Source organism: Daphnia pulicaria, chromosome 1 (assembly GCF_021234035.1).
Source record: "Daphnia pulicaria isolate SC F1-1A chromosome 1, SC_F0-13Bv2, whole genome shotgun sequence".
NCBI lineage: Eukaryota > Metazoa > Arthropoda > Branchiopoda > Diplostraca > Daphniidae > Daphnia > Daphnia pulicaria.
In genome coordinates this window covers 8625602-8653397 of record NC_060913.1, presented here as the reverse complement: position 1 = coordinate 8653397, position 27796 = coordinate 8625602, and the positions used below count along the sequence as shown (strand labels likewise).

The following is a 27796-nucleotide window of genomic DNA, read 5'->3' as shown; positions in this document are numbered from 1 at the left end:
TTGAACGCATTAGGTAATTTTCTACCTGAGCACGAAACGGTGGAAATCAACACACCAACTAAGTAATAGATGAAACGGTGAACGACAGACACTAAATAATTATATTCCTTTCTCTATATTATTAGTCCCTCGGTTTCCAATGATTTTACCGAACATCCGCTGTCTGTCGAGAATGAAGTTCCAGGACGTGAGTTTACGCAGAATTTCATTTTACTTCCGTGTCATATTCACATGGCTTTGATCGTTTAAAAAGTTGAAGGGTTGAAAAATGATGTTGAAAAGCAGCCCGAATCAAAACGGGCCAGTAATAACGCACAAGATTCGAATGCAACTGCCAATCAAATAATAAAAACGAGCGACTTGATTTCCTGGTCTTTGCAAATCGCTCGAGGGATGGAATTTTTGGCCAGCAAAAAGGTGAAAGACGTAATCTAATTTTATAAACGCAATAAATTAATAAGAAATGTCACCTCCCCTAACAGGTATTGCACGGCGACTTGGCCGCCCGCAATGTCCTTTTGGCCTATCACGGAGTCGTCAAAGTGGCCGATTTCGGAATGGCCAGGCAAATGAAAAATTATGAATACCAGAAAACGGGAGAGGTAAATGAGGCGACAATCAAACGTTATTACAACCATTACTAAATCTTTGGTTTAATGAGAATAGGAGTTGATGCCAATCAAGTGGATGGCCATCGAGTCCCTTACGGACAAAATCTATTCCAGCCAATCGGATGTCTGGTCCTACGGAATTGTCTTGTGGGAAATCTTTTCTCTCGGCAAAGTTCCGTATCCAGGTGAGAAATTAAATCAATTGATATTGCCACAAAAATGAGTGACAATCATTAGCTAATTTCACTTCATTTTTCAGGAATGGATAATGGTTGGGCACTTTTACGAGACATTCAAAATGGACACCGAATGGAAAAACCGAAATTTGCACCCAATTTCTTTGGGGAAATTATGAAAAAATGTTGGCAATTAGATCCAAAAGAGAGGCCGACATTCTCCCAACTGGCAGAGATGATCGAAAAACACATGGACTCGCTTGTCAGCTTGGATTATTTGAATATGAATGAACCAACAGGTGAAAGTGAACTAATCGAAGAGGCAATCGATCCTTCCTCACCCTATCATTTGGAAATTATCAAATTGTTTGACGAGGCCGCGTGGTCGTAGGCAACTGAATTATAGAGTCATATATGATTTTGAAGTTTAAAGACAAATGTTTAATCGACACCCTTCTTGCACATAAATAAAAATAAGGCGAATAATCATTTCCAAACGGAATCCAAATATTTGAATAAGGATCTTGAATTTCCCCTGGTAAGAATGGCTTCTACCAGTAGGTATTCACACAATTCTCTAAAGGATGCAGATAATATACGATGCCTGGACTGCATTTGCAAACGTGGAAATAATAAATGGCTAATAACGATGGTAGTAACGCTGGTAATGCAATCAATTTGAAACATCACGTATTAAAACTATGCTTTCAGACCAACTCGATTCGACTCGACCACGACGAAGTTGACAGAAACAAAGAATTCATCCAAATCAAATCGCCCAACTGTTCAGGGTGGAGAGAGGGGAGGAAAACGACGCAAAAGGAGAATGGCGCATTACGCACGATAGACTTGTTAATTGCTGTATAGCCACGAAACTAAAAATAATCCAAAAAAGCGAAAAAAAATGATCCCTCTAAAATAGCCAAAAGCCTCTTTTCATGTAAAAATCACCGTGAAATGCGCCCAACAGAAATATCCGCCAGTAGTTTTTCTAACAGAAAACTGACTCGACTGCAGCACAGGCCACGAACGGATACCAGACACAAACGAGAGGAAAATTTGCGCAATCAAAATGAAATTGAGGTAATTCAATCAGCGACGACATCACGAAATGCCCACAGGTCTAAATACAGCCTATAATAGAGATGCAAGACAGATGACTTACTACATTTGGGAAATTCCAGTCTCTCTGAAGAGCCGATCCTTTTTCCAGTCAGCAGGATTGATCCATGGCCGACTGCTGAGCATTGCCTGAGGAGGTAGACCACCTTATTCCTGCTCCATCCCTCAACCTTTCTCTCTACAAAATCATAAAACAAGGCAAATTAACTTTTGACAATCCTCATTCATTTGCAATCAAATAATCAAAGAAATAAACCGTAGTAGGCCACTCCAATGCGCTTCATCTTCGCGAGGAAAAATAATTCACCGGCACTGACGTTCCAAACCCAATGATTACCAATCATAAAAATGTAAAAACCAATAGATAACTGATAAAACTAGTACTAGTAGGCCTACTGAAATCTAAAAGGGATACTTTAAACGAAAAATTCAAGTTCATACGCAGTTCTCCAATATAAAAATAGGGGGAGGTAGAAGGTGATTGATCCCAGACAAACTCTTCTAGATGAATGTTGTCTCAAGTACTCTCAACTTTAACTGAAATCCGCCAAAAGCGGCCAAAGTGAATAAGGTGCCAGCGCTACAATTTCCCTTAAGTCTAAATAAATACAATTGACTACGACGGCTGCACTGCTGTTTGTTCTATGACACTGTCGTACAACGGTTTCCTACCCCCTAGAGAGTCCTGGACTCGGGCACTCCTCTCCGCGGTGATGACTTGACGCTAATGAAGGCGATGCTGATCAAGGCAACAGAATGGACTGATGTGGCGAAATTGGGCATATAAATCAATCCGGAGAATCGGCTGCGTACGGCGGTGGTGATGCAATTGTCTCAAGGATACAGATAGCATGACTTGCACGAAGTGTTTTATGGCACTTTTTGCAAGTTTGATCACAGAGCCAAATAGAAAAGTAACATTGACATTAGGCCCAGCTGTACTGGTCTCAAACAATCTCACACGACAGAAACAAATGAGGAAAAGTTACGGAATGAAAATTTAAATATTAGCCAGAGGTGAAGTAATCAAATATCTGTATGTATAAATCACGTTTGTGAAAAGAGATGAATGATAGATGGCTTACTTCTTTATGAAAAATCGTCTCTCTTTTAAAATGACGATTCTTTTGACAGCAGCCCTGCAGCAAAAAAGCACCATGTGGTAATCGATCGATCACTGGCTCTTGTCGCCTAAAGAGCAGGTGGACCAGGCCTTTCCTACATCCGGAGCCACACCATGTGGAATATCGTCCCATAGAATTATTAGATATAAAGATCCACGCAGATATAAAAGTGATAAGAAGACTCAATTAGGTCGAGAAATGAGAAATGATCTAAACTTTTGTGGAAGAAGTTGACTGTAAAAAGTGTGCAGAAAAATCACCTTGTTGTTAATAGGGAATAATAGCATATTCCCACCCCGGTTATAACACTAGAAGACGAACTGGTTGCCGCGTTTCAGGGAATAACTCGAACACATCTGACAGTAGAAACAATAGTAATTAAATAGAACAGCCAAACAATAAAAAAATCATTAAAATCAATAAAACGAATTTGAAAGATGCCGATAACCTTATAATAGGTGAGATGACAGTTATAACTGAACAAATTATATACGAATTTGTAACTAAATTTGCATTAAATTGGTTTCAGATTCTTACCACTATTCCTCGGAGAATGTTAAAAAGTAATCGACGGGTTGTCAATTTTGCGCCAATCATTTTGTTTGTGGGGCCCACCTGGGTAACTAAAAATTTAAAAAAATTTATGAGAAGAGAGTTACAAAAGAAAAGTTTTGCTGTTTCATGAGTAAAGTCATTCCACATTACCAATTTGTATAGAAGCGCCAAATACAAATTAATCAAAAACGAATTTGAAAGATGTAGCTTATCTTACAAGAAAAAAGATACAGGGGGAAATAAGGGACAAATAACGGAAAATTTTTATGCTAACACAAACAAGAATTGGGGCAGAAGATGTTAACTCGAACTGGACAAACGAGAAGACGCCTAGAGCTTCGATTTTTTTTTTTTTTTTTTATATTTCAAGTTTGAACAGAAAGAGAGTGAAGGAAAGGAACGTATACACAACCTAGTTTAAACGCAAATATTGAACCCGGACGGAAAAGTTTAGGGAGGCATCAAACATATGGGTATTAAAAGGGGTTGGGGCGGGGAACAAACGACTGCACAGTGCACAATTAAAGGTGCCAACTGTTAGTCTTTCCTTGTGACGATTTAAAATATTATGTTGATTTCGTAACTATAGATTAACATTCAAATGTTTTATAATTCCCACCGCTGTTCCTTATTTTCACAATGAAATACTTTCTCTTTTGAAACCGGCTCTATGCACAATAGCTACACAAATACAACAAGAGCCAAAGTTTGAAAAGAAATTGATCATGCCCCTAGACCATGAGACGACAGACCGTATTACTACTCCGTACCCATATATGAATAAAGGTCACCGAATAAATGCTAACAGAGTGCCACCGATACATAATTGTTGATTTTTCATGTACAAATTTTCAAGGCGAGTTTCTTTTTCCCAAAGACGGTCAACCCAAAATAATTTCAGGCATTTTAACAGCTTGAGCTAAATTAGGCGCTACCTGCTGCCATTGCCATATGTGAAATACCATTTTTGGGAGCCATGCAGTGCCATTCTCTATTTATTTGTTCACTAGCCCAGAGAATTGAAGCAGAAACGAGTGTGACTTGTCTGGAGAAGGAAATTCTAGTGCGCAGGAGACGAGCGTGAGTGAAACAACACGAGATTTAGTCGCTCGATGCGCGCTCAAATAAATCAAAAATTTTAATTTTAATTTTCTTTTAAACAGCACCACATAATTGCACAATTAAATGTTTGAGTGGTGTCAGCGATCGAACGTGCAATTTTGAGTTTAAAATGTGTGAACCTTCAACCAAACGTGCGCTGCTGGGACTTTTAATTTCCTTGTTGGTAAATCAGATTCAGGTTCAAGCTGGTCAACTCCAAATATTCCCCAAAGTAATAGATGACAGACAGGAGATTAAAGAAGGCTCAACCCTAGCCATCACGTGCATTGAAAAGTTGGCAGGAGATAGTTTAACAATGGAATGGAGAATTCCCCCATTCAACATTTTTAAGGAAGTAAAAACTAAAAACCAAATCAAATCCATTTCGAACTTTCTATTGGAGTTGTTCTGATTTCAAGTGTTTTCCTTTACACTGCTTTAGGAATTGGGAAAACGTCATGTAGTCAAAACATTTCGAAATGAGACGCACCTGACTTCGACTATGACTTTAACGAACACCACAATTAATGACAGGGGCTATTACAGTTGTCTAGGGAAAAACGGAATCCATCAATTCACTCGATACGTTTACGTTTCCGGTTGGTTGTTTTTTTCTCTCACCCGATGTAACTATTTTAAGGTTATTAATAGTAAATCACATGTTATTCGAAGAAACAACTGACACTTACGTCATTGGCGTGAAAAACAAATTGATTATCCTATTTCATAGAAGTGAACAACGATCCAGTATCGAACACCGTTGGATTAAGAAAAGAAATCGCTCAAAATTTGACGTGCAACCGATTATCGCATGACGTTCCTATCCTATGGCTCAAGGTCAATTATTTATTTTCCTCTAATTGATCCTATTCTCCACCGTATCTTCAAATTTTAATTTAATTCGTCTGATGACAAGGATGGCAAGAAATACCGTGGAATGGTCTACCAAAACGAAACCGCTTCTGTTTTGCCACTGCAAGGCAAAGTAAAGGAAGCGGGAATCTACAAATGTCGATGGAAAAACAAAAGAGGAGAGGACAGACACAGAAACTTCACAGTCAGCATTTCGTTTTTCGAAGAATCATCAGACATAAGCATCATCACCGTGTCTGTAACTCTAATCGGATTACTAGTAGTTGGAACGGGAATCGGAATCAAAGTTTACCGCGACAAAGTAAGAAACAAAAATAAAAAAAATAAAAAGACTCATATTAAATATATATAACTGAATTAACTAAAACACACATAATTTCCAATTGGCATTTAACTATCTCATGAAAAAATAATTTTAAAGAGAAACGTGGAAAGGGAACTGCAAAAAATTTTGAATGGAGATCCGAGTAAAATCGATCCGGATGTGCCGATTGAATATCAAATTGAATTCCTGCCTTACAATAAGAAATGGGAATTCCCAAGGAAACGACTCAGACTCGGTTTGTTCTTCGCCAATATTTCAGACATTTACTTAACGAAGAAAATAATTAAAAATTTAATTTTAAGGCAAAGAACTGGGAACCGGTTGTTTCGGTCGAGTCGTCAGAGCCGAGGCTGTGGGCATCAAAGACTCGGATGAAACAGTGACAACAGTCGCCGTCAAAATGATCAAATCGACGGCCAAATCTCACGACACGACACTGGACGCTCTTATCAGAGAATTAAAAATTATGATTTATTTGGGGCCGCACTTAAATATTATCAATTTAATGGGCGCCTGTACTAAAACCCTCAACAAAGGTAAAATCCGACCGAATGAAAAAGATGAAATCAAATATATATATTTATATGATTTATTATGATTGTGTTTCATTTTGTTTTGCATTTTATAGAAGAAATTCTGGTCATAATTGATTTTTGTCGTTTTGGGAATTTAACGTCACATTTAATGAAACACCGGGACAAATTCATCGACCAGTTCAACGAATTAGAAAATTTGCCACCTACGAACGAAACGGCGGAAATCAACACATTTGCATGGTATGCAATACCAATTCAATGAGAAAAAAATGATTCTATTCGTTTGAATTCCTTAGTCAAGCGGCTGCAATTGATTTAAAAGAAACCTTTCTGTCTAGCGTCAATCAAGTTTTGGAATTTCAACGTGAGTTAACGCAGAAATAAAATCTCTTAATATTAAAGAGATTTTGCATAACACCATAATGTTGCCATCTTTCTCACCAAAAAAGTTGAAAAATCGGCTAGTGATGTTGGCAAGGTGCCAAAACCGGACCAGACTAGAAATAACGGTGAAGATTCAGACGTCACTTTAAATCAAACAATCAAAACGAGCGACTTGATTTCCTGGTCATTGCAAATTGCTCGAGGCATGGAATTCTTGACCAGCAAAAAGGTCATAAACGCAGCTTGCTATTAAACGCAATGATTAAACATTATTTTCCCGTCCCCAAACAGGTTCTACACGGTGATTTGGCCGCCCGCAATGTCCTTTTGGCCGATCACGGAGTCGTCAAAGTGGCCGATTTCGGAATGGCCAGGCAAATGAAGGATTACGATTACCAGAAAACTGGAGAGGTAAGGAAGTCGATTTACACTAAACGTTATTTTAACAATTACTAATAGTATGGTTTAATGACAGGGGTTATTGCCAGTCAAGTGGATGGCGATCGAGTCCCTGACGGATAAAATCTTTTCCAGCCAATCGGATGTCTGGTCCTACGGGATTCTCTTGTGGGAATTATTTTCCCTCGGTAAAGTTCCGTATCCAGGTGGGAAATTGAATCAATTGAAATTGCATCAAAAATTAAATTTCACTTCATTTTTCAGGAATGGAAAATTTCTGGGGACTTACAACAGCAATTCAAAACGGACACCGAATGGGAAAACCGAAATTTGCACCAAATTTCTTTGGGGAAATAATGAAAAGCTGTTGGCACATTAATCCAAAAGAGAGGCCAACGTTCTCCCAATTGGCCGAGGCAATTGAAGAATACATCGAGTCACTTGTCGGATTTGATTATTTGAATATGAATGAACAAAAAGGTGAAAGTGAACTAATCGAAGAGACAACTGATCTTTAACATATCGTTTGAAATGGACTAAATTGACACGGCAGCACTTTAACGATGGATTCGGATAATTTGTCATCAACACTTCTCCCGTACACGTACACAAATAAAATAATGTTTCTTTCCAATCTCAAACCAATCAAACACGAATAAATTAAGTTCGATTAAGTTCAATCTTATTTGCACCAATAATCTTATCCCAGGAAAGATCACGAAAATTTGAAAGTGAGTGATATAACAGAGAAAACAAGTTCTTGAAGAGTCTCGATTGAGGCATTGACTTGAGTTTCCTTGACAGTGAGAAGGGCTTCTACCAAGATTAGTAATTATCAGACAGTTATATCAAGGATGTCGATAATACGACGCTTGCAATTACATTTACTCAAGGAGAGAAACGGAGGTGTTTTTTTTTCAAATTTTACCTTTTAGTATCACAAATGCTGAAACTACTACCCATACCTTGAACGTTTTTACCGGCTATTAATAAAAGTAGATAATCCGATAAAAATTGTCGTTGAAAGTGTCACCGTGATTCAAAGTCCACAAGCCCATTAAGAGTGGCAAAGATCCCACTCAAATCAAATCGCCTAACTGTTCAGGGGAGAGGAGAGGAGAGAAAAGGGAGAGGCTTGTTATGTAGAGCCACGAATCGAAGGAAATTCAAAAATAAAAATACCAGCAAGAAAAGAATGAAAGACGGCCAATGCTAACTGATGGCTCATCAACAAAGATATCACCACCAATCTAAGAAATAAACGCCCCACAAATCAACACGAAAACAGACCCGACAGAAATCGATACAAAAAAAAAATAAGAAGGGCATTCTTCCGCATTTGGACACACCATTGAAATTATTATTTGTACGGTAAAAAATTGCTCCGTCAAAAGCCTCGGTTTGTTTAATATAATAATAACTGCGAAAAGCTAATCGACAAATCCGTCGATATTTTATGCCAAAAAATTCACTGGTGTCGAACGTACGACAGAAACAAACGAGAGGAAAAGTTGGGCAACCAAAATCACCTTCGAGGTGATGAACCATCGATGACGTCACCTAAATACCGGTCTAAATGCAGCCATAAAATTGACATTCAAGAAAGATGGCTTACTACTTTTTAGGAGGAAATTCCAGTCTCTTTGGAGAGTCGATCCAAATATCAGCCAGTGCCAGAGTGAAAGACAGCGGAATCGACCCATCAATGGCTGGACGCTGTCGCTTGAAGTGGAGGTGAACCAAACCACATCATTCCTCCGTTTCGGATGCTTCCTTCTGTAAAATCATAACATTTAGACATTTTAATTAATAAGTACGATCCCTAACTATTCGCGATCAGGTAATCAACGAAACAAACTCCTGCAATGCCTGCAATGTGCTTCATTTTTGTGAGAATCCACACGAAACTGACATTTTCTCTTCTGCCGAATCCTATTAATAGCGATAACAATAAATGCGATCATTAGATGACTACTGATACCGATGATACAGAACTACACCAGGAAGCTACAACTTATTTTATTTTTTTAATATTACATATTGAAATCCTTCAAATCAGCAAAGTAGACTTAATTTCGATGAACATTTCAACTGCTACATTGAGTACATCAGAAAGACTCTACAGATACACTCGATTTTATAAACGTGGGAAAGTTAAATTGAGCGTACAAGAAATTCTACATGGTTTACGTTTACCGTGGGTGGGCGTAGCGTCGCACTTCACTATTACGAAAAACATCGGCACATCCAGGATTATCCCATCCTATCCTCTCCAAGGAGATAAAGGCGGTGTCGATCGTTGAAGCGGATTCGCTTTGGAAGGAAAATGCCACCCAAACTGCATAGAGCCCGAGCAGAATTTTTCCTATGAATTTTGTAGAAAAAATGCATTTTTCGAATGGAATTACTGTTTGAAATCAATTTTGAAAATGTAAAAGAGACACGTGCATTCTGCACTTGTTTACACTATTTTACAATAAAGTAACTATAGAAATGTTCATTAAAAATGCGTTCTAAGATCCCATCAAAATTAGCAATTAATCTGTAAGGGAATACCGGCTACATGCATATTTATGACGCTTATGGCGATGTTTAAAGAGTATAATAACAGAAAAGACAAAGAGATGTTTTACTCCGGGATTCTCAAATATATTGTCATATTGCTTAAACTGAAACGTCATAAAATTCTTAAATGAGCAATTAAACACGGGATGTACTTGAGGAATCAATAATTGCTGAACACAGATGACCTGTAGACAAGAAAATGTTATTGAGCATATAGCGAGCGATAAATCAATAATTTTTGTGGTGTAGGACAAGTTATGTGAGGACTTGAGGGAAAAACTAACCTCCCATAACTGCAATCAGATTGGTCAGATGACCGAATCCTGGACGCCTGTCGTTTCCTTTTTTTTCCATTGAATCTTTGAGCACAATGAATTGACCGGTGAAGAGTTTGCTCATCAACATCTTCGATATTTGATCGCGAGATGACATAGTTTTCAAGATTTTTGAAAAAAAGGCACACTATATTTAAAACAAATTGCATGGTAAGGTTAGAGTAAACATATAGATGCTTTTATAAAATACAGCCAATCTTACCATTGCAATCGATAGATCGTTGTTGGCTAAAGCCGAATCGAGATCTTCAATTTGGTTGTAGTGTTGAAGGGGCAGCTTCACATAAGATTTCACAAATTTTTCGGGAAGTGGTGGAAGTGCTCCAATATAACGTTCCCAACAGTCAAATCGGCACTCTGCTGCCCGCTATTTTTTTTTTTTTCATTACAGCGACAAGTTCCTCGAAAAGTTTAAGAACTTTTCTTTTATATTGGTCGTCTATTAATACAAAAATATGTCATAGTTGCAAAGAAGGTAGTGTGACAGTTTTTCTTACCAGTCAAACCAGGTTCGGTATTCACGTCCTCTACTACGCTACTCTTGGAGGCGGAAGCCTGTGCCACAACTACACCGTTGGGTTGCCCTAAAAAAGAATATTAGTTATTCGACACAATAAACTAACAAAAAATTACAAAAAACAAACAAACAAAATAAACATGTTTACCAGATTGAGCGTGAGGTCTGACTGAAGTCTGATGCGGAGCTTGACATTGAGAACGACCACGATTAAAAGATCCGGTGACTGAGGCTCTTGCTGACGTAACACTTTCATTAACACTGGACTGCTTTGGTTGGGCACTTACGGAAGAAGAGGCAGAAAATGAATCCCTTGGTGGAGGAGCAGCATTTCGCATTTGCCGTACTCCAGCAGGTAGGCCTATTACAGATGAAGTAGAGGAATGTGGAGTTTCAGACCATTGTCCAGTGCTTCTTCGAGATGATACAGACGCACTGGAGGGTCTATTAAAACCTATTTCATGAAATTTAGCTTAGGCAAAAACATTAGAAATAAAAACTAAAAATTTTTTACTTGTTGATCCACGATTGCCATAATTACGTTGCCAATTCTCAAAAGGGTTTTACCACATTTCGTGCTAATAGGCCAGTGAATCTGAAAAGAACAAAAAAAGTAAATCATAATGAGAATCTATTTGTAAAAGTTGCAGTACTACTAAGTTATGCCTTAAAACAATGAATATTTTGGATCAACCTCCTCCAATAGTTCACTAAAGACCGGCTTCTGGAGGGAAAGTATTGTGCTAAAAAAAATCGGCAACAAGACCAAATTTAGACTGGAGCTAATAGTTAGCAATACCAGGATTCCACACCATCAACACACGTGAAATTCAATAGATCTCACATGGGAAGAAAAATGTGGCTGCCAGCGAGTTAACTAATAAGAACAAACAATCCAAGAAGTTAAGATCCAAGAAAGAGGATGGGGGACAATCGAGGAGTATGCCTTTTCTGCTTCTGGCTAGCATGTTTTCAGTCAGAATCTAAACAAAGCACAAATGAAATAAATAAAATGCCGTAATAAACAGACAAATTAGCTTACATTTGACATACAATGATTAGGTATTGGAAGAATACCAGCATAAAGCAATTAGATTGGGATGTTGCGTGCTCTGTGAAAAATATGTATTACATTAATGACAATATATAAAATAAGAAAGCATACCAATCTTCACCTTTTCTAGGCAGCACATTGGAATGTTTACAATGTGTCACTTACTCCATGATAAAATAGCTTGCCAACACTCGGTGTATGTATTCGAGTCAACACTTTGGTCCAGATCCTGATTTGACAGATAGCCAGTGCTGCCACTTCTGAAATAGCAAAGTCGTGCAGGGTTGCCTAAAAAGTCCCGAAAATCCGTTTTTTTTTTTAAATTTTAATCCTGCACTTTATCTTGCACGATTATCTTCAAAATCCCGCAAAATACTGCAAAAAACAACAAAAAACCCGCATAAATCTGACACGATCCGACATAATTTCCTAGTTATCCTAGTATATTTGAAAGTCTTTTCTTGTCAGACAGATGACAGTAAAACATTATTCTGATAGTGTTGACCGACAGTTAAAAGCTAACGACGGGAGACGGTGATGAAAGTTTTAAATTAAAATCTCGAGTTTCCAACGCTACCATTAGTTAATGGTGGCACTGGCTTTGATTTTTTTAAGGCGCCTTTAACCATCCCTTCAGGAACTTCGATGGATGCGCTTGAAGCTTGTTTGTTTTTCAACCATTGCTGCCCCAATATAAGACTGGAGAGGGACACATTGCGCTGAGAAACGGTCGAAGAAAAAAAAATAAAGTAGTTTGGTCTTGGAAAATACGCGAGAAAGCATTCTTAGTTTGCATTTTTGAAATCTATATGCTGTACATGTTTTACAAAGACGAGAGGCATAAGTGCATCTGCATTTCTGTAGTTAATTTAAAGACCAAAGTAGAGACTAATATAGTCATGTGTAGCGGTGTAGTGGTTAGCGCACAGCGTTTTTGTTCTCAAAGTCTAAGGTTCAACCCCAGTCTCAGACATGATTTTATCGTCGAACAACGTTGAACAACTTGCTAATCTAACAACAATCGGCGGTTGCGAAGGTTACTACGGTTACTTCGTAAGAAGCGTTCCTCAACTTATAAGTAGCTAAGTAGCCCTCTATTGAACGAGTGTATGTTAATATGTTAAAGTATTTATTACCACATTTGCCATTAAACTTTCCAAATTTTATTCGTCTTTTTCACATCTAGAAAAACGCGAAAATGAACGGTTTCCCAACAGTAAAAATATTCATTTTTTTACTATTTTTCCAAACGCAATGGTTCTTGGACAGAAAGATTCTGCTCGGGAGGAAGAGATCCTACAAGCGTAAACTTTAATAATATTTTCATAATAATTGAATATCGCCCAAATTACCTGAAAAAAGGTCTCACTTTCCCGTGACTGGTGAGAATGGCGGTCAAATCCCGGACAAATTCTCCTACATCCATCTTCAAACTGGAAGATAAAAATTCGTCGCCATTTCTTCGTAACAGGAAAATAAAGAAAATTGATGTTCTCCAACCCCTTATTATTTCCAATTTTCCCTTATTAAAAGTAAGTTTCCAAAAATTCCCACCACGAGCGTTGTCATCGTTTTCAGGCAAAATCATAGATTAACTTTAAGTATGAATAACTAAAGAAAAAGTCCTATTAACACCATATTTCAACGATCGATTCTTATACGCTTGGATGTTCTTTATTTGTTAACAACAATAGAACAAATTTAGGTCCTATAGTTTATAAGTTATCGTCACTTTAGTTAGGGACTATCGGGCATAAGAGACCGTGTTAAACCTTTTTGGCGGCACTGTAAAATTTTTAAAAATTTCACAACTTCTAAATTATACAACTACAATACCGTTCAACAGAAAACATTCATATTTGGTGATATGATGTAGCCTATCACAAGGTTTCATTTCATGATTTTTTTTTATTTTTAATATTTTAAATTCGGTACTTAATTAAAAGTTAATGAAATTTTTAATTTAAATCCAATATTTTTAATAGTAAATATAATTATTTCTTCGGGGGGTTTTAAATAACTCTATATTACCTTGATAGTAATAAAGCTCATTAAAAAAATCAATTCTTGCAATTTGTTCTAGGTTAACATAGCCTTTTGGCATAACTTTACTCCACTAAAAATGTTACCTAATCGTGAGTTTACGCGAAAATTAATTTTCTTCATATTTAAAAAGAAGATTTTTCATAAAACCGCACTGATTTGATCTTTTTCAATTGAAAAGCTGAAGGGTCGGCTAATGATGTTGACAAGGTGCCCAAACCAAAACAGACTGGCAAAAACGGAGAAGATTCAAACGCCCATTTGAATCAAACAATGAAAACGAGTGACTTGATTTCCTGGTCATTCCAAATTGTGTCTAACCGCGTCTAATTGCGAGAAATTTCACTAGTGCTATCTTGATCTTCTGCATTATTTGATTATTGGAATGTGATTGAACTCAAAACAAGAAAGCGAGTGACATGATATGTAAGAATGGCTTGAACAAAAGGTTCTCGACTATTGTTCTAGCAATTGACTGCAAAATCGGAGAACCGAAATAACCCCCAGAAAAATTCGAATGATTTGAACGGCCAAAAAATAAATATGAAATCCCTAATAAATAAAGAGATAAAAACCACTTGATGGAACGACACTGATGTAAAATAAAGCGCTTACACACATAAAAGCGCATTAAAGTCTGAATTATCGACCAGAAGATGGGCTCAGCTGCACTGAACAATCTCCGCATGACGGAAACCAGCGAGAAAACGTTAGGCAATCGAAATTAAATCGAGCCATTAGCCACAGGTGACGTCATCGAATGTCGATCGTCGTCGAAGAGACAAATAATTACATTAAATTAAAACATTAAAATCAATAAAACGAAAGATTGAAAAAAAAACAAGAAAACAAAAAAAATTCCTACCTACTACCGACATTAAATATACCAAGAGACTAATCACAGACAATACAAGGAAGCAAACTTATAATAATACATTCCGGGAAAGAAATTTTCTAACCAAATCTGACAAGAACTAGTGGGAAATGTTATCGACAGTTGCGCATTTCCACCCAAAGTGGAAAAGTAACATCTAGACGGATATAGCTGCAGTCTCAAAACCACTTCTCGTTTTCTCTAATCTGCATAACCTGAAGGGCCAGAGACAAGCACAACTCCCTACACCGTGAAAACGAACATGCGACTTCAGTATGTTGCCATGATAAATCCCGTTCACCTTTCAGAGCCACTGCCTTTCTCTTTCCTTTTTGGTTCACTAGACGAGAGGCGAGAACGTTCAAGAAAGTGCGCAGCAGTAGGCGTTGGCGAGTGAAACAGAGCTGACGTAGTGTGTAGTGCCTACTCGTGACCAGAAATATTAATTCAATCCAATTATTCGTCGTTTGTTTAATCCAAACTATTTGCAACATTTGAAATTGTGTTTCGTGTTTGGACTTGGGGTGCAATTCCCAAGTTGACAATGTTTCCCATTTCGACGAGACGGGCGCTGATGCTTGGACTTTGGTTTTCTTTTTGGGCCGTTCACATCGTTCAAACTGACAATTATTATGTTCAAGCTGGAAAATTACGAATACTCCCCGAAGTCGAAAAGGACGAGCAAGTCAATGAACAAGGCTCAACCCTAACACTCGATTGCATCGACCAAGATGTCTATGCAACTTTCAATTCAACCGATCAAATGAATTGGATTTATCCACGATTTAAGGTGATAAAAGTTCTCGATCTCGATAAACTATTCAATTTCTTTTTTTGAATGTCGCCACTCGTAACCGTGTTTTCTCTAGTGGGAAGATGGTTGGGAAGGAGGAGATCGAGTGAACATTACATTTTTCAGAAATGAAACGCACCGGATTGTGACGATGTCTTTAATTGACCTAAATATCGAAGACATGGGCTATTACAGATGCCAAGGACTGATTCGTTCGTTTAGTCTAGCCCGATTCGTTTACGTTTCTAGTGGGTTATTTTTTTATTAGCGTTTATTAGAAACTTATAGATAGCACTACGATTTATCGTTGAAATTGGTTTCCCTTGTTTTTTACATTCAGGTACCGAAAGACTTATTTGGGAGACAAAGAAAAATATCTGGGCTAATTTCTGGTCAAAAAACGAAAAACTAAACAACAGCAATCGTCGCACCATCTCTTTCACTACAACTCATCCGAACGTCAGCATTTCACTTTTCAAGAATGGAATGAAATGGGATACGTTCCTCGAGGTATTTCGAAATCATGACATAACAGAAAACACGCAAGATTCGGCAATATGACATGAATAAACTTTTGCAAATCGTGTCGTTCGCAAGGTTTGGAATTCCTCAAACAAAAATTCGAGATGGTCATTCGATCCTACAATTGGATTGACGTTGAAGAATCCAACCGTTCCCGACTCGGGATTTTATTATATTTTCGGCCATTTACCCTTCGTTAACGGAAAACCCGTTAACATATCATTTTTCGACCATAACGGACCAAGAATGAAAGAGATGATAGGCAGAATCTTTCCAGTGGATCAGATCGACGCTATCGACGGGATCGAATTTTATTTTACTGTACCAGGCAATCAAAATTGTGACATTACCCTCGTATAAAACTTGACAGAATTGAATGCGATTATGCAACTAGGAATCGAAGTTGAGAGAGTGGGAGCACCTGATGATCCCGTGGAAGGATCCAACGTCACTTTAATCTGCACTTCTTACCGACATACAACGACATGGTTCTATTACGCAAATGGGAACGCGACATGGCACGAATTTTCAAAAGATTTTTTTAAGGAACCAAACGCAGGCATAAAACACTATACATACTATAAGAAAATTGAAATTGATTTGACATTCTTTCTATTTGCAAATCACACCTATCATCGCAGATATTCGAAACGAAATTGAAAGGACACCATACGGGTACCATAATACGGGCAAGAATAAATTGCATTTGATCAACGTGACCCTAAATACTCCATACACGAAATTCAAATGCGCGCATAGCTTTGACAAATCGACAGTTAAAGAGATTTCTTTCACTATCAAAGGTAAGAATTTTGTGAATTAAAATAATATAAGAAGTCAAGTCCGATGCAAATCACTTTCATGTTTAATTAACAATACTAACTAATTTCTTTTGATTTAATAGAAATAGACAACGGATCAGTGTCTAATTCCATTGCCCTAGAAAAAGAAGTCGCCCAAAATTTAACCTGCAATCGACAATCGCAAGATGTTGCCATTCATTGGCTCAAGGTGAAATCTTATCTCATTATTCTCAATGGTACTTTCAGATTGCCAATTCAATTTACTTTATAACATCTAGGATGGCGTGTACTACTCCGACTCCGTCTATGAAACCGCAACAGCGTCTAATGTGCAACTGCAAGGAAAAGAAAACGAAAGAGGAACCTACGAATGTCGATGGAAAAACAGCAAAGGAGAGACCAAACACAGAAACTTCACAGTCAGCATTTCGTTTTTTGAACCACCATCTGACATTCACATCATCGCCGTGTCTGTAACTCTAATCGGATTACTAGTAGTTGGAACGGGAATCGGAGTCAAATTTTACCGCGACAAAGTAAGAAACAAAAAGATTAAATACATAACGCAATTAACTAAAACACGCATAATTTCAACTTGGCAATTAATTATCTCAAAATAAATAATTCAAAAGAAAAATGTGGAAAGGGAACTAAAAAAAATTTGGAACGGAGATGCGAGTAGAATCGACCCAGATGTGCCTATGGAATATCAAACGGAATTCCTGCCTTACGATAGGAAATGGGAATTCCCAAGGAAAAGACTCAGACTCGGTTTGTTATTCTTTGACACTTAATTCATTTAAGGATGAAAATAATTAAAAATTAAATGTAAAGGTCAAGAACTGGGTTCCGGTTGTTTCGGTCGAGTTGTTAAGGCCGTTGCAGTGGGCATTAAAGACTCGGATGAAACAGTGACAACAGTCGCCGTCAAAATGATCAAACCGACAGCCAAATCTCAAGATGCACTCGACGCTCTCATAAGGGAATTAAAAATTATGATTTATTTGGGACCGCACTTGAATGTCGTCAATTTAATGGGCGCCTGTACTAAAACCCTCGTCAAAGGTAATATCCCATAGAATGAGATGATATAAAATTTAACAAAATAAAAATATGATTTATGATTAAGTCTATTTTTTTTTTTTTGCAATTTATAGAAGAAATTCTAGTCATAATTGATTTTTGTCGTTTCGGGAATTTAACGTCACATTTGATTAAACACCGGGATAAATTCATCGACCAGTTCAACGAATTAGAAAATTTGCCACCTGTGAACGAAACGGTGGAAATCAACGCAGTCGCATGGTATTCAATATGAAAATATTTTTAAAGTGAGAAACAAATTATTCTTTCCGTTTTAAATTACTTAGTCAAGCGGCTGCAATTAGTTTGAAAGAATCTGCCCTGCCCGGCGTCAATAAAGTTTTGGAATTTCAACGTGAGTTAAAAATTCTGTTAAAAATTAAAGAGATTTTGCATAAAACCGTAATACTGCCATCTTTTTTTTATTTTAAAAAGTTGAGGGGTCGGCGAATGATGTTGACAAGGTGCCCAAACCAAAACAGACTGGAAAAAACGCAGAAGAATCGAATGCAACTGCCAACCAAAAAATAAAAACGAGTGACTTGATTTCCTGGTCACTGCAAATCGCTCGAGGGATGGAATTCTTGGCCAGCAAAAAGGTAAAACACGCAATCTCATGTTAAATGCAATAATTAAACATTATTATCCTGTTCCCTAACAGGTATTGCACGGCGATTTGGCCGCCCGCAATGTCCTTTTGGCCGATCACGGAGTCGTCAAAGTGGCCGATTTTGGGATGGCCAGGCAAATGAAGGATTACGATTACAAGAAAACGGGAGATGTAAATAAGGCGAAAATCAAACGTTATTTCAATAATTACTAATTGACTTGTTTAATGATAGGAGTTGATGCCAGTAAAGTGGATGGCCATCGAGTCCCTGACGGATAAAATCTTTTCCAGCCAATCGGATGTCTGGTCCTACGGGGTTGTCTTGTGGGAAATCTTTTCCCTGGGAAAAATTCCGTACCCAGGTAAGGATTGAATCAATTAAAATTGCAAAAAAAATAAAAATTTGAATTCATTTTTCCAGGAGTGAATAATGGTTGGGCGTTTGCAAGAGACATTCAAAACGGACACCGAATGGGAAAACCGGAATTTGCACCAAATTTCTTTGGGGATATTATGAAAAGCTGTTGGCAAAAAGACCCGAAAGAGAGGCCAACTTTTCTTCAATTGGCCGAGGCAATTGAAGAATACATCGAGTCACTTGTCGGTTTTGATTATTTTAATATGAATGAACCAGAAGAAAGAACAGGTGAAAGTGAACTAGTCAAAGAGACCATCGAACTTTAACATATCGTTTGAAATTGACTAAATTGACGCGGCAGCACTTTAACGATGGATTCGGATAATTTGTGTCATCGACACTCTCGTACCTTGAGCAAAATAAAGACGAATGTTTCTTTCCAAAATCAAACGCGATTAAATCAAGTTCAATCTTATATGCAATCAATAATGTTATCCCAGGAAAGTGAGTGATATAATAGAGCAAACAAGTTCTTGTAGAGTCTCGATTGAGGCATTGACTTGAGTTTCCTTGAGAGGTGAGAACTGAGAAGGGCTTCTACCAAGATAAGTAATTATCAGAGACAGTTATCTCAAGGATGTCGATAATACGACGCTTGCAATTACATTTACTCAAAGAGAGAAACGGAGGTGTTTTTTTTTCTTCAAATTTTACCTTTTAGTATCACAAATGCTGAAACTACTACCCATACCTTGAACGTTTTTACGGTTTTTACCGACTATTAATTTAAAAGTAGATAATCCAATCAATTTGAAACATCACGAGTAAAAAAAAAATTGTCGTTGAAAGATCAACTCGATTCATTCAGCCATCACCGCGTTATTCAAAAGTCCACAAGCCAATTAAGAGTGGCAAAGTTCCCACCCAAATCAAATCGCCTAACTGTTCTGAGAGGGGAGAGAAAAGTGTCAAAATGGTGCATTTTGACCGAGAGGCTTGTCATATAACCACAAATTTATAAGGAATTCTAAAAAATTAAAATACCAGCAAGAAATGTAAAACTTGACTGGGAAGTGGAGGAAAGAATGTAAAGAAAGCGGCCAATGCTATAACTGATGATGGCTCATGAGCAAAGACATCACAATTAACCAAAGAAAGTATAACGTCCCACAAAATCGCATGAAAAAATGACCAGCAATAATTGACATCTAAAAAAAATAAGGGGAGGGCATTCGTCCGCCTTTGGAACATCATAAAAATTCTGAATGATTTGTACGGGGGAAAAATGGCCCATTGAAAAAAGCCTCGAACCTACCTTGTTAAAATCATATTCCCGCCAGCGACGTTGACTTGCTATAGCAGACGATCACGTCGGCCCGGACGAACTCGAAGACATCTGACGATAGAAAAAAGTATTTTAGTTTTTAGTGTTAGATTATTCAAATCACAGTTATTGCTTTCACTAAACGAAACGAAACCAACTTTTATTTTGGATTTTACACCCAACAACAACTTGTTGGTTTTCACATTGAAATACTTTCTCCTATGAAACCGGCTGTTTGCCCAGTCTATATGCAAATACATAACAAGAGCCCAAGTTAAAAGATGAACCAGTTTAGATGTTGAAGTGAAAAGAAACCAACACAGAGCGAGCCCATAGGTAAATGAGCACATACACCGTACCGGGGAATAACCAAAAATTGCTGATAGTTCATTCACAGCTTTCTAAAACTGAATCTATTGGGATATAAGAGATGTGCCGATTCTCTAAATTTAGTAGTTCACTTGCCGAAAGAGGTAAAGCAAAAGAAATTGCGATTTGTTTGGAAAAAGAAAATCTATAGTTCGCAGTTTAGACGAGCGTGAGTGAAGCAACACGAGAATGCTAGTGCCATATAGACTGATACGATTCCATAATAACAAATTGCAAAATAGTAACTGTTGTTCATTAAAAGAAAAACCCCAAACAATTGAATGTTCGGTTCGAGTAATGTCTGTGATCGAACGTGGGTGAAATTCTGAATTGAAAATGTGCTGTGACACTTCAACCAAACGTGCGCTGCTGGGACTTTTAATTTCCTTGTTGGTAAATCAGGTTCAGGTTCAAGCTGATGAACTCCAACTATTCCCCAATGTAATGAATGGCGTAAAGGAAATTAAAGAAGGCTCAACCTTAACACTCACGTGCACCGAAAAGTTAGCAGGCGATAATTTTACAATAGAATGGACAATTCCCCCAGGATTCAGCATTATTAAGGAAGTAAAAAACCAAATCAAATCCATACTGAACTTTCTATCGAAATTGTTCTGATTTCAAGTGTTTTCCCTTCCCTAGGCAAGGGTGCTAAGCAAGAAAGCGAGTGAATACGTAAGTATGGCTTGAACAAAAGGATTTCCGAATATTTTTCTAGCAATTGCGGAAGCGAAAAAACCCTCATAAGAATTCGGATTATTTGTACGGCCAAAAAATAATCCCTAAAAATATCGAAAAATATTGAAATAAAAATCACTTGATGGAACGACATTGTGCAATAAAGCGCTTACAAACATAACAGCGCATTAAAGTCTGAATTATCGACCAGAAGATGGGCTCAGCTGCACTGAACAATCTCCGCATGACGGAAACCAGCGAGAGAAAAAGTGAGGCAATCGAAATTAAATCGAGGCATTAGCCCATTAGAGATGACGTCATCGAATGTCGATAGAAATACAGCCTATAACGCACGTGTAAGAAGAGAGATTCAAGACAGAGGGCTTACTACTTATTGGAGTGATGATCCTTTTTCCAGTCAAAGCGGAGGAAAGCAGAATCGATCAAACGCTGACTGCTGGGCACTGCCTGAGGATGTAGACCAAATCATTCCTCAGTCTCGGATGATTCCTTCAAAGTTCACCTGTGCTCCATCCCTCAACCTTGCTCTCTACAAAATCATAAAAAAAGACAAATTAACTTTTATAAATTCTCATTCATTTACAATCAAATAATCAACGGAACAATCCATAGGTAGGCCACTTCAATGTGCTTCATCTTCGTGAGGAAACTGAATTCACCGGCACTGACGTTTTCTTTTCTTGCGAACTAGTTGAAATATTACATTCATTCGCATTCATTCTTAGCACATAATATATTGAAATACTTCAACTGAGCATGAAGTAGATTTATCGCAAATAACTCGAAGTGGTTTACTCCGCCAGTGGGTGGGCAGAACTAGGGACGAGGCTTCAGACTTCATAATTATGAAAGAGAAATAAAACTATACATAACCCGTAATAGAATAAAGTGATCCAGGTGATTATTCCATCATCATCCACTCCTCTCCGCGGTGATGAAGGCGATGCGAAGCAATTTTCAAAAGGACGGAATCCTACAAAAACAGCGAGTAGCGCTTAACAAACGTAAACTTTAGTAATTATTTCAGAATTGAAGAGCATCGTCAAGTTACCTAAATGAAATGGCAGTCAAATCTTCCCAGCAGCACCAATATGATTCAAGTAATCAATCGTAAGAGCGGACTAATGTGGCGAAATAGGGCATATAAATCAATCCATGCCTTTCCTAGGTCAGAGTCACAGCACCATGTGGAATATCGACTCATAGAAAAAAAAATTTTACGTTAAGTCGTAATCGGAATTTTAGATGCGAAAACACAAAAGACGTGGGCTGGTCCAAATTGCATGAATCTTCACAGCTGAATAATTCAAAATAAGAAAATTCCACACACCTCTTCTAACAGTTATTTGTCAAGTGGCTCACCAACAATAGTAGTATCAGTAGAATCAGCCAAGATCCATGGTAATAAGAAAACTAAGATAAGGTTGAGTAAAAATAAATGAAAAACTTAAAAGACGTAATAACTGTAAAAAGAAATGTGCAGAAAATACCTTGCTGTTGTTAAAAAGCAGATTCCCGGGAGTGCCGCAGACGTTATATTACACTAGCAGACGAAAATGCGATAAGCCTACCGCCGGCAAGAATATCGCATGTCAGGGACGAACTGGAAGACATCGAACGGTAGAAAAAAAACTAAATTGTATAGAAGAGACAAATAATTAAATTAAATCATTAAAATCAATAAAACGAAGATTGAAAAAACAAACAAACAAAAAACCAAAACAAATTCTATTAATCGAATCGACTTCCTTCTACCTACTAGCGAGATTAAATACCAGGAGGCTATTAACAGACAATTCAAGGAATCGAACTAATAATAATACATTCCGGGAAATATATTTTCTTACCAAATCTGTCAAGAACTAGTGGGAAATGTTATCGACAGTTGCGCATTTCCACCCAAAGTGGAAAAGTAACATCTAGACACATATAGCTGCAGTCTCAAAACCACTTCTCGTTTTCTCTAATCTGCATAACCTGTATAGGGCCACAGGCACGCACAACTCCCTACATCGTGAGGACGAACATGCGACTTCAGCATGTCGCCATGGAAAATCCCGATCATCTTTTGGAGCCACCGATTTTCTCTCTCCTTTTTTGTTCACTTGGCGCGAACGTTCAATCAAGTGCGCAGCAGTAGACGTTGGTGAGTGGAGTAACGCTGACTGTTCGTAGTGCGTAGTACTCGCGACCCGAAAATATTAATTCAATTTAATTATTTGTCGTTTGTTCAATCCAAACTATTTGCAACAATTAGAAATTGTGTTTCGTGTTTGGACGTGGGGCTGCTGCAATTCCCAAGTTGAAAATGTTTCCCATTTCGACGAGATGGGCGCTGATGCTTGGACTTTGGTTTTCTTTTTGGGTCATTCACATCGTTCAAACTGATGCTGACGAACAATTACGAATACTCCCCGAAATAGAAAAAGACGAGCAAATCAATGAAGAAGGAACAACCTTAACACTCGATTGCATCGACGACGATTTGAGAACAGAAATCAGTAATCCAAGATGGAAACTTCCACGATCTCAGGTGATAAAACTGATTTCAATAAACTATTCAATTTTGACTGTCGTCACTCGTACCCGTGTTTTTTCTAGTGGGAATATCTTTGGGTAGAAAGAGATCGATTTAACGAAACAACTTTCACAAATGAAACGCACGGGATTGCGACGATGACTTTAATTGACCTAGAAGTCGAGGACACGGGCTATTACACATGCCATGGAGAGTACCTTTATAGGACTGAAAAAAAATACCGATTCGTTTACGTTTCTAGTGGGTTTTTTTTTAATTAGCGTTTATTCAAAACTTATAGATAGCATTACGACTTGACGTTAAAATTTGTTTTTCGCATTCAGGTACCGAAAAACTTATTTTGAAGACACGGGAAAATGTCTTGGCTAATATCCGGCCAAAACACGAACATAGAAACGACTATAGTCGCACCATGTCTTTCACTACAACTCATCCGAATGTCAGCATTTCACTTTTCAAGAATGGGGACCTCGAGGTATTTCGAAATCATGACATAAAAGAAAACACGCAAGACAAGACACTAGTATTAATTCTGCAAATCGTGTCGCTCGCAAGGTTTGGAATTCCTCAACCCCAAATGAAAATTCGAGATGGTCGTTCAATCCTAGAATTGGATTGACGTTGAAGAATCCAACCGTTTTCGACTCGGCAAATTATTGGGTTTTCGGCTATTTGCCTTTTGTTAACGGAAAACCCGTTAACATTCAACACAACGATACCGATATAGAAGAGATGATACGCAGAATCTTCCCAGTGGATCGGATCGACGCTATCGACTGGATCCGATTTCCTTTTATTGTACCAGGCAATAAAAATAGTGACATTACCCTCGTACACTTGTAAAATCTAATACCATTATGCAACTAGGGATCCAAGTTGAGAGAGTGGGAGCACCTGATGATCCAGTGGAAGGATCCAACGTCACTTTAATCTGCACTTCTTTCTCAGCACCCTCAGCTCTCACGTCAAAAATAAACCCTTCGTTAATAATATCCTTAGACATCAAGTCAATAGATCCACCGACATGGTTCTATTACGCAAATTGGGATGCGACATGGCACACATTTACAAAAGATTTTGTAAAGGAACCAAACGCAGGCATTTTAAAACTATACATACTATAAGAAAATTGACGTTAATTCTTACATTGCTTCTATTTGCAAATCGCATTTATCGTCGCAGATATTCGAAACGAAATTAAAGAGACGTCAGACTATAGTCTGACGAATTATTACCGGGATTATTACAAGAGTAAATTGCACTTGATCAACGTAACTTTAAACACTCCATACACGAAATTCAAATGCGCGGATGGCTATGACAATTCGATAGTCAAAGAAATTTCTTTCACTATTAAAGGTGAGAATTTATCAATTTATAACGAAAAAGTTAATACGCGAAATCTTCCCAGTCGATCGAATCGACGCTATCGACGAAATCGAATTTCATTTTATTGTACCAGGCAATAAAAATTGTGACGTTACCCACGTAAACTTGTAGAAATTGAATGCGATTGTGCAACTAGGAATCGAAGTTGAGAGAGTGGGAGCACCTGATGATCCAGTGGAAGGATCCAACGTCATTTTAATCTGCACTTCTAACCGACATCAAACGACATGGTTCTATTACGCAGATGGGAATGCGACATGGCACAAGTTGTCAAACGAATTTTTAAAGGAACCAAACGCAGGCATGTACAATATAAGACAAGTGACGTTGATTTTGGTATTCTTTCTATTTGCAAATCTCACCTATCGTCGCAGATATTAGAAACGAAATTGAAAGGACGCCAGACGGATTATACAAAAGAAAATTGCACTTGATCAACGTAACCATAAATACTCCATACACAAAATTCAAATGCGCGTACGACGACGACAATTCGAAAGTCGAAGAAATTTCTTTCACAATTAAAGGTGCACATTTGATGACTTAAACTAATATAATATGCCAAGTCCAAGTAACGGATTTCCTTTCGTTTCACAGAAATAGACAACGGACTAGTGTCTCAAAAAGGAGTCGCCCAAAATTTGATCTGCAACCGTTGGTCTCTTCACATTCCCATTCAGTGGCTCAAGGTGAAATCTTTCATTATTCGTATTATTCTCCTCAGCGATATTTTCGGGTTGGATCTATTCAATTGATATTCCAACATCTAGGATGGCGTGCACTATTCTGACTCCGTCTATGAAAACGGAACCGCATCTATTGTGCTACTGCAAGGAAAAGAAATGGAGAAGGGAACCTACGAATGTCGATGGAAAAACAGCAAAGGAGAACCGAGAAACAAAAAATTCACAGTTAACTTCAACCCCCGTTTCGAAAAGGACGAAAAAGATACATACATCATCATCATATCTGCGTCTTTAATCGGATTACTTGCAGTCGCAGTGGGAATCGGGATTAAAATTTACCTCGACAAAGTAAAAGATTTTTACCGATTCTAATTATGAAGCTCTTCATCACCATAAAATTCAAATAATTTTAAAGAGAAACGTGAAAAGAGAACTTGAAAAAATGCTGAATGGAGACCCGAGTAGAATCGACCCAGATGTGCCGATGGAATATCAAACGGAATTCCTGCCCTACGACAAGAAATGGGAATTCCCAAGGAAACGGCTCAGACTTGGTTTGTTAATCGCCTATATTTCATTTACAGTTGACGGTGAAAATAATTAAAAATTAAATTAAAAGGTAAAGAACTCGGATCCGGTTGTTTCGGTCGAGTTGTCAAAGCCAAGGCTGTGGGCATTAAAGACTCCGAGGAAACTGTGACAAGAGTGGCCGTCAAAATGATCAAACCGACGTCCAAATCTCACGACGCATTGGACGCTCTCATAAGGGAATTAAAAATTATGATTTATTTGGGATCGCACTTAAATGTCGTCAATTTAATGGGAGCCTGTACCAAAACCTTCGTCAAAGGTAAAATCACCAACAGATGAATAAAACAAAATTAAAACAATTTTGTTGTCACTTGCAGAAGAAATTTTGGTCATCATCGACTTCTGCCGATTCGGCAATTTAAAATCTTATTTAATAAAACATCGGGGCAAATTTATGAACCAGTTGAACGCGTTAGGTAATTTTATACCCGAAGACGAAACTGTGGAAATCAACACACCAACTAAGTAATTGATGAAATAGTGAACGACAGCCACTTCTACTATGACAATTATTCTATTCCTATTTCTATATTATTAGTCGTCTGGTTTCAAATGTTTTTACCGAACACCCGCTATCTGTCGAAAATGAAGTTCCGGGACGTGAGTTCACACTAAAATTCATTTTACGTCCGTGTCATAATCGCATGACTTTTATCGTTTAATAAGTTGAAGGGGCGGAAAATTATTTTGAAAAGCAGACCGAATCAAAACAGTCCAGTTATCAATCAGAAGATTCGGACGCAACTGCCAATCAAATTATCAAAACAAACGACTTGATTTCCTGGTCTTTGCAAATCGCTCGAGGGATGGAATTTTTGGCCAGCAAAAAGGTGAAAGACGTAATCTAATTTTATAAACGCAATAAATTAATAAGAAATGTCACCTCCCCTAACAGGTATTGCACGGCGACTTGGCCGCCCGCAATGTCCTTTTGGCCTATCACGGAGTCGTCAAAGTGGCCGATTTCGGGATGGCCAGGCAAATGAAGGATTACGAATACCAGAAAATGGGAGAGGTAAATAAGTCGATAAACATCTAACGTTGATTTAATAATTATTAATTGTCTGGTTTAATTATAGGAGTTATTGCCAGTCAAGTGGATGGCCATTGAGTCCCTGACGGATAAAATCTATTCCAGCCAGTCGGATGTCTGGTCCTACGGGGTTGTCTTGTGGGAAATCTTTTCCCTCGGACAAGTTCCGTATCCAGGTGAGAAATTAAATCAATTGAAATTGCCACAAAAATGAGTGACAATCGTTAGCTAATTTGACTTCATTTTTCAGGAATGGATAATGGTTGGGCACTTTTACGGGACATTCAAAATGGACACCGAATGGAAAAACCAAAATTTTCACCACATTTCTTTGGGGAAATGATGAAAAGCTGTTGGCAAAAAGACCCGAAAGAGAGGCCAACTTTCTCTCAACTGGAAGAGA

The 27796-nt window shown here is 37.9% G+C and overlaps 1 protein-coding gene and 1 long non-coding RNA gene across 2 annotated transcripts in view; one reads left to right on the top strand and one right to left on the bottom strand.

The window, feature by feature from the left end:
* LOC124344997 (verrucotoxin subunit beta-like) overlaps positions 1-27796 on the bottom strand; it is a 493626-nt gene that overhangs the window by 394989 nt on the left and 70841 nt on the right. The window lies entirely within an intron of this gene.
* Positions 26796-27140, top strand: LOC124350919. The gene is made up of 3 exons (XR_006921285.1): positions 26796-26825; positions 26899-26960; positions 27027-27140. It is a non-coding gene; the product is annotated as an uncharacterized LOC124350919 (long non-coding RNA).